This window comes from Akebia trifoliata, chromosome 5 (assembly GCF_017979445.1).
Source record: "Akebia trifoliata isolate Shusen 1 chromosome 5, ASM1797944v1, whole genome shotgun sequence".
In the NCBI taxonomy this organism is placed as follows: Eukaryota; Viridiplantae; Streptophyta; class Magnoliopsida; order Ranunculales; family Lardizabalaceae; genus Akebia; species Akebia trifoliata.
The window spans coordinates 19,399,309-19,407,265 of record NC_141379.1 but is presented as its reverse complement, the minus strand read 5'-3'; the positions used below and the strand labels follow the sequence as shown (position 1 = coordinate 19,407,265).

General features: G+C 36.1%; 1 long non-coding RNA gene across 1 annotated transcript; it reads left to right on the top strand.

Moving 5' to 3' along the window:
- The first annotated feature begins 4,588 nt into the window (after positions 1–4,588).
- LOC147401604 (uncharacterized) lies at positions 4,589–7,605 on the top strand. The gene is made up of 3 exons (XR_015178219.1): positions 4,589–5,288; positions 5,721–5,900; positions 7,386–7,605. It is a non-coding gene; the product is annotated as an uncharacterized LOC147401604 (long non-coding RNA).
- Positions 7,606–7,957: the final 352 nt, after the last annotated feature.

The window sequence follows — 7,957 nt, the reverse complement described above, 5'->3', positions numbered from 1 at the left end:
CACATATAAAGTAAGTGAGGGCTTCCTTTGAAATCCCTTCCCTCATCATTTTTTATGGCATCCAAACCTGAGAAGGTTTCAGCTAGAATGAGAGGTACAGGGTTGGCTTTTCTAGAGAGCTGAGAAGCTATGTCTATGAAAGACTCAGGAACAGTTTGACCCTCACTTTTGGAGGTCAGTATGTATTGGGCTAAGATTCCTAAACACAATCGATAGTCTCTAGTGGCTCTCCAAGCTTCTGGTTTTACATTGATTGGATGACTACGAGAGTGGTATGGACTCAATAAGGGTACTAAATCCAATCTCCCGTTACGGACTAAGGCCTTGGCTTCTTCCTTTGAAATGTTTAGGCCTGTGGCGAGGTCACCAGAATATCCTGTCTTCAATGAAGGCCTGACTAGAGGACCAGAAGTAGATATCCCCATGATGCCACAATAGTCTTCATGAGTAGGACACAAGTACATATGCCCAATGTGGAAGATGTGAAGATAAGGATTCTAACGCTTAGCCATAGCGCGCAAAAGGTTCCAATCTATCTCAAACTCATGGAAGTACAGGACGCCTCTCAACATGAATTTTTCAAAGTTGAATTTCTCTACGGTGTGCATCCCGTGATGGTTGTTTTGACCAACTGGTCGATTGGGTTATTGCCTGCAGCTAGCATCCTGAGTTGACACAAAAGAATAGTTCAGTACATTTCCAAGGTCCATGTAAAATTACTTTTCTTTTGAAAATTTTTTGTTCTTATGAAAAACACCTTCTTGAAAATACTTTTCTTTTTTGAAAATATTATTTCTAGAGAACACTCCTTTTGGAAAACCTACTTTTTGAAAAATATTTCTCTTTTGTAAATCACTTTTTTTTTTTTGAAAATTTGATTTCCATTTTGATTTAAATGGCCCGGCCTATCATGATTATTGGATCGAGATGGACTGGGTCATTATTGAATTTTTGTACGAAATGGATTCTTTATTGGGTTGGTGCACCCATTTTAATTTCTGAAAATGAAATTTTGATCCTTGAGGACAATCATAAACTCTGATCTTATCATTCACATACATCAATCATCAGGTTCCATTCAATGAACAACCCGGGAACACCCATGATAAGTTCAAGTCGTAACTTACAGGGAAGGTTTCTAGACTCTAAGCTTACTACGTGCAATGCATTTTTATCTGGCCACCCTTGCCCAAGCACACATATATACCTTTCAAGCGTACTCAATCAGACGGTACGTGGTGACTTGGTTTGATATACCGCATAGGTGATAATCTAAAACTTCAATTCACTTCTCTGAAGCCAAAAACAGCCAGTTTGATCCCTAGTTGAGAGGTGGCGCATGATGCTGAGCAAAGGCCCACTTAAGTACCTCTCGTCTAGAATATACGTAGTCTATCCCCCTCGTACAGTAGGGTACAGCGGGGCAGGATCTTGCTTAGGCACTGGTTTTGACCAAGAAGTGCAATTGATGTACTTGGATTATCTTTTATATACCTACGGGTACGAGTCAAGAGTTGTAGCTTTCATAAATGATTTTCGCATCCCGCGAGGGGACCGACCACGTACTAATACTGCGTTGGCAATCGGGACATGTGACCGTGCGGCTTACAATACGACAAAGGCTCAGGTCGCTCCAACATGGGTGTATCAATAGACCTTTCAGAATCACCCGATCAAACGGTATTGATGCCCCAGTTTTATATACCTTACGGTACGTGATTGGAGTTGTGGTTTTCATGAATGACGTCGCATCTCCGAGGAGACCGGGCCACGCACTAGTGCCATGTTGGCTATTAGGGACATGCAAGCGTGCAATGCAGTAAAGTAAACGTGCTAGTGGTGTGTGCAAATAGGATAGGGTGTTCCCGGGGCATTTTCCAGATGAGTGGGCCCGTTGGCCAGATCAAATCATTTCTACATAGATACCACATATCTCGAAGAGTACCATATCTATTACATCCACATTACAATCATGTAGGCACATTAAAATATACCTATAGAGACCATGACCTTTTAGATAATCAGTCCACAAGGATAGCACATTCATGGTTACGCATCAACCAATCGATTTTATTTTTTCATCATTTTTTTTTCAATTTTTTTTAACGAATGAACTAATAACAAAAAGACTTCTCTTTTTATTTTATTATTTTTTTATGATCCAATCGATGATCGCTTTGAATTTTCATTTTGATCAATCAAATAGTGGCGAGTGGTACGCCTTGAGTTTAAAAAAAATGATCCGTTTGATCTTTTGAAGCTTTAAAACTTAAAATAAAAATAAATTCCAAGAGGAAAGTTTCCAAGACTGAAGTAAGGAACAAGCTGAGCAAAATTTTTTTTTTTTTTAAACTAATTTTTTTTTTAATTAAGTTTTTTTTAATTAATATTTTTTTGTGCTCATTTTGAGGCACATTGCCTCTGGTTTTTGGCTTGGCCCAAATTATTTTTTATTTGTATGCATTTTTTTCCTACTCATTTTGTATCGTGATTTCATCATTACAATGACCACATCTACTAAGGTTAGGAGTCGCCACCATTCATATTGTAAGTGGGTGTGAATGGTCACCCGATGTGCATTTTTTGAAAAAAGTGACATTTTTGGCGTTTAGTGACTCTCGGTGGATAAGAACTAATCGAACCTTGAGATTCGGGGTAAGCGGCTCGGTTGGAGAAAAGGGAAGGTGTTAGGCACCCTTTTCTCCCCACTAAATAGTGGTAACCTCAACTCAACTCGGTCATTTGATTTAAGAAAATACGAAAAATAAAGTGCCACGTGTGTGCATTTGTACCCTAAATAGGGATTTACTTTCGGCTCATCATAGGATCATCTCATTGAAAGAGATGATCCTAATGGATCATTTGCCTTGAGGTCCATTCATCCCAAATCCATTTGAACAAAGTGAAGATGAGGGGGATGATAGAAGAGGGAGGAGGAGAGGGTGTAGAAGAGAAGTGGGTTATTTTTGTTACACCCACCTTGTATCTTCTTTCTTCTTTTCTTCTTCTTCTTTGAGTCTTCTTGAGTCCTTACTAATTTAAGAAAATACAACTCTTGTATGGTTGAAGGAGTAGAGAAGAGATGATGAGAGAGATGAGTGTAGTATGTGATTTTTTTGTGTGAAACTTGGGGAGGATTAGTGAGAGAGAAATGGTAAGATTTTTCTTAGTGAGAATGGTAATAATTGTTAGTAGTGAAAGTTGGGAGGATTTTTTTATAGTAAAAGTTGGGAGAATTTTTGGGAAGAGGATGAGGGTATTTATAGATGTTGAGGAGTTATTTTAGGGATATAATTGAGTAAAATGAAGAGAAGTGGTAGAATGGTGTGAAGTTTAAGAGAAAGGTGGGGGTAAATTAGAGATGATTGAAGGGCATTTGTGTAAGAAGGGTAAATGGGTTGGATCTTTCAACCCATTTGGATTGAGTATTAGTTGGAATAAAATAAATGAGAGTGGTTGAGAGGATGGGATTGTGTAAGAGAGTAATTAATTGGTGAAGTAAGTTGAGGAGATGGGATTTTAATTAAAAGAAGGGTTGTGTAAGAAGGTGGTTGATGATATTTTGGGAGGGTGTGGGAGATGATGCCATGTGTCAAAATGGGTGGAGATGAAGGGTTGAGATGGGTTGATGGGAGAGGTTGAGTGTTTGACTTGAAAGGATGGTTGTAGGTTTAGGTTGTACATGTGGATTTTGTAGGGAATGATGAGAGTAGATTAGGGGGAGGTATAGGTTAGGGGTGTGGGTAGATTAGATTTTTTTAGAGAAAAGGTGATGGGTTGATGTAGGTAGATTAGGGGAGGTATAGGTTAAGGATGTGGGTAGATTAGATTTTTTTAGAGAAAAGGTGATGGGTTGATGTAGGTAGATTAGGGGAGGTATAGGTTAGGGGTGTGGGTAGATGTGTTTGATTTGAGAGAAAAGGTGATGGGTTGATGTGTGGGTAGATGAGGTTTAAAGAAAAGTAATGGGGTAGGTAGTTGGGTGAGGGAGGTGAGATGGGGTGATGACATGTGTCATCTTTTGATGATAAAAGAGTGATTGGTTGATGTGGGTTGTGGTTTATGGGTTAGGGTTGTGGTTTGGATAATGAATTGGATATGATTAATGATTTGTGGGTTTTGTAGTGTTGGGGTTGGGTTTTAGAAATGGTTTTAGGTTTTAGGGATTGGTTGAGAGTTATTTTGGAATGGATTTTGAGGGTCTAGGTTGGTTTTAGATTTTAGGTGGTGTGGGATTAGGTTTAGGTTTAGGTTAGGGTTAAGATGAGGAAGATAGATTTTGAAGAATTAAGGGTTTATGGGCCTTAGGTGGGCTTTGGTTTTTTTCGAATTCGGAGATGAAACGGTGAAGGGATAGGTGTGGTAGGCGTCCCAAGTCTCGTTTTTTAATTTTATTTATTTATTTCTGATTTTTGAAATCATTGGTTTGATCAAAGATGCCACGTGTTGGCAAATCGGGCTTTTTAAGGCCCGTCGGTAAATTTTATTGAGAATTCATTATTTTCGATTTTGGGAATGGTGCGGTGAATATTGGGAAAGCGTAGGGTAAGCCGAGTCCTTTTGGTGGGCCTCCTAGACCATTGAGAGGTCTTAGGGGCATCGGTTTGGTCAAAATGTCACTTTTCAATGACTTGAGCCCTTAAGGCCCATTGGCCCATTTATTTGGAAAATCGATATTTTTGGACCTTTTCGAGTAGTGGCCCGTTCAAATTGAGGTGTCTACAACCATGATTTGTTTATTTGAAGAGTAAGTATTGAGTTTTGGTTACTATTTTTATGTTTTTTAAGCTTTATGGTTTGTTATGGTAACTATATTTATTTGAAGATTAAGGCAATTCAATGTTTCTGGTTAGTTTGAAATAGCTCACTATGAAATTAGAAGCTCTAAGGCCCATAGTACATGGACTAGATGTATGAAAATTTTATTTTTGTGCAATAATTTTCTCATAATGGTTTGAACTGTTGCTAATCACATGACACCATTTTATTTAATGTTATACCAATGTTGAATTTAAAGTAATAGCTGAATCAGGAACCTTGTTTCATTCCAAGAAGATATCGACAGGTTACACTGCACAGGTAATGGGCGGAATCTTACCACCCCCAGCACCTCTATCATCCGTAGCACCTATGAAGAGGTTGTCAAAGGAGAAGGGATGCTTATCCCGAAGGATCATACGAGGAAAGGTTACCTGAGAATCAAGTTCAACATTAAGTTCCCCTCCAGATTGACTTCGGAGCAGAAGACAAGCATCAAGAGGTTGTTGACATCTTTACGAATGATGGTGGTAAGTCTCATTAAGTATTTTAAGTTTGTCTCCATTTTTTATTCTTTTGTTAGCTTCTTCAGAAATAGAAATTTGGGTGTCTGTTTGAAAATTCAGATTTTGGTGAGAGATGCCTTTTTTAGGAATTTAGTAGTGTAGATTGATTTTTATTTTTATTTTTTCTTTTTTGGTTCACTTTTTTTTTTCTATTCTTGCGAGTGCCAAATATTGCCAATCCACTCATCGACAAAAGTGGCACGAACCCTTTTAATCTCTTGGAATCTGAAGGCTCACTATACCCTTATATCAGGGTTTTAGCTTAGTCTCGACTCCCTTTCGTTTAAATATATATATATATATTTTTGTCTTAATTCCAATCTTTAGCAATTTACCTTACTTGATCCTAGTTTGGAGTCTTTTATATATCTCCAATTTTTTTTCATCAACATTCAGAGATTGAAGTGGAAAAGAGAAAGAGTAAGATTGAAGCAAGAAGTGAGGAATAACAAGAAACATGGAAGAAAATTCTAGAATCATTCAAGGAACAATCCAGAAAGATGCAGAGCATGTCACAAAAATGCAGCACCTTGTCGTTCTAAAGATTGCGGATCCTACGAAGAAACCATGTCCATGGTAATCTCATTATTTCTCTCGATTGGTTCAAATTGTTTATTTTTCAATTATTTCGAATTTAAATGAGACAATCTATTGATTGCATTCTCCAATATTGACTATAAATACAAATCAGGTGATTTCTTAGTACAAAAAATGATATATTCTATTTACAATCTCTTGTAATAAATAGAAAAAAACAATATATGATAAACTAAAATAATTGAAAAACCAATAAAGTTTTTTAAAGATGATAATAGAATATTCTAACTCTTGATAACTTGGACAGTAAGGAAAGCAAATTGAAATTTTCTGACACCCCATTCTTTAGTTGAAAAGATGCAATTTGATACTTTTAAGTGCTGATATGGTCTCTACCTTTTATCTCTAATTTTTTTAGTAGATATTTCTTTAATTTTAGTCCTTATATTTCTTATCCCAATTTTAGTTATATTTGGAATAAGAATATGGCTCAGTGAGGTTTGACATTGTCTGGATATGGACATGCCTTCCAATAAGTCACATTCATGCCAATTATACCCAAGAATTTATTTCTTTATGACTTAGTGGACTGCATTGTGGACTTGTCCGACAACATTCGGTCTTCATGTCAAGATTAAAATTTATGGACCAATGACCTAAAAATGATAGAATACCAATTTTTGGTAAAGTTTTAACGAACCACTTGATTATTCAAGACTTGAAGGGTGGCTGGTGATGAAAGGGAGAAAATTGTAATCCTTTAAAATTGATGGTTTCAAGCAATGTTTACATAATCGAATTGGATTACTTAACAAAAATAAATAAAATCAAATTGGATCATAAAATAAAATCATAAGTAATGGGATTGAATTCAAATCGTTGGATTGTAGTATTAAAAAATATTTCCATCAGAAATTGAGAAAAAACATTTAGACATTTCTACCACAGGGTATTCGATTCAGATCTCCTTGAGTACCACATGGAGCTATTAAAGTTATTTCATTTAAAGACATTCTTGTTTAGAACTACAATAAAATTAACACTATTGCACTTTGTGAAATTACTAGACCATCCTTCTTAAATGACAAAGAGTCTCGGTGGTGTTAGAGCTGAAGACTCGCTAATTTTGAGATGAACATCTCTCATGAATACAAAGTCTAGACTTGAAAAAATTGACCACCACTTGAACTCTTACCCAAGTTAAGGTTATCCCTATAAAGTCAAATGAGCTGTTTTTAACTCTCCAAACATACAAAATGATCTTTCATTTTGTGAATCATAGGAAAGGGAACACTACTAGAATTCAACTCGATCAACTGATTTTCAAGTCGACTTGACTAGTAGGATGTTTGATTTGGAATGTAGATTTCGATTCTTGCCTTAAATCAATTCTAGAATCTGATGTTACATTATAAAATGATTCTTCTATATTCAGAATCCAAAATGTACTAAAATAAGTAGTAAGTTAAGTTTTCTTTTTCTAATTTTATTCAAATGGGGTTCTCTCCTGATTCCTGATTGTAGGAGAAGCAGTGGTGGTAATGGTTGACATGTAGGCTTACTGTTTAGTCGTGGGGTTTGAAAAATTGTACTCAAAAGGAGGAATGGTTTAGTGACACCGTCATTGCAGTGTTTGTTCCAACTTATATCGACAGTTCAGAAATTGTTAAGAGTTAGAAGGGCATGGAAGAGGTATTTGAGCTTAGGTCTTGGCTTGAATAAAGTTGCTGTTATATTTTATGTTCCCAAAATATAATATATAAATTGAATGTAATTTATATATATATATATATATATATTAGTTGCTGTTATATTTTAATATATAAATTTATTTTGAGGTGATAAGATTTATTATCACTTGAATGTAATTCCCTAACTGGAAACCACTCCATCAATATGGTTATTTAGAGAAATCTAAAAGTATATTTACTATTTCCTTATTTTTCAATTTGGATTTAAGAAGGCTTTGGGTCTATTGTTTCTATGTATGCCTTTTCTCTTTGTCTAGGGAATATTAGTAAGTGTGATTGGATGGGCAAATGCTGCAACGATAGATGTTCTTCATATGATGGGATATGTTTGCCATGGGGCAAGCA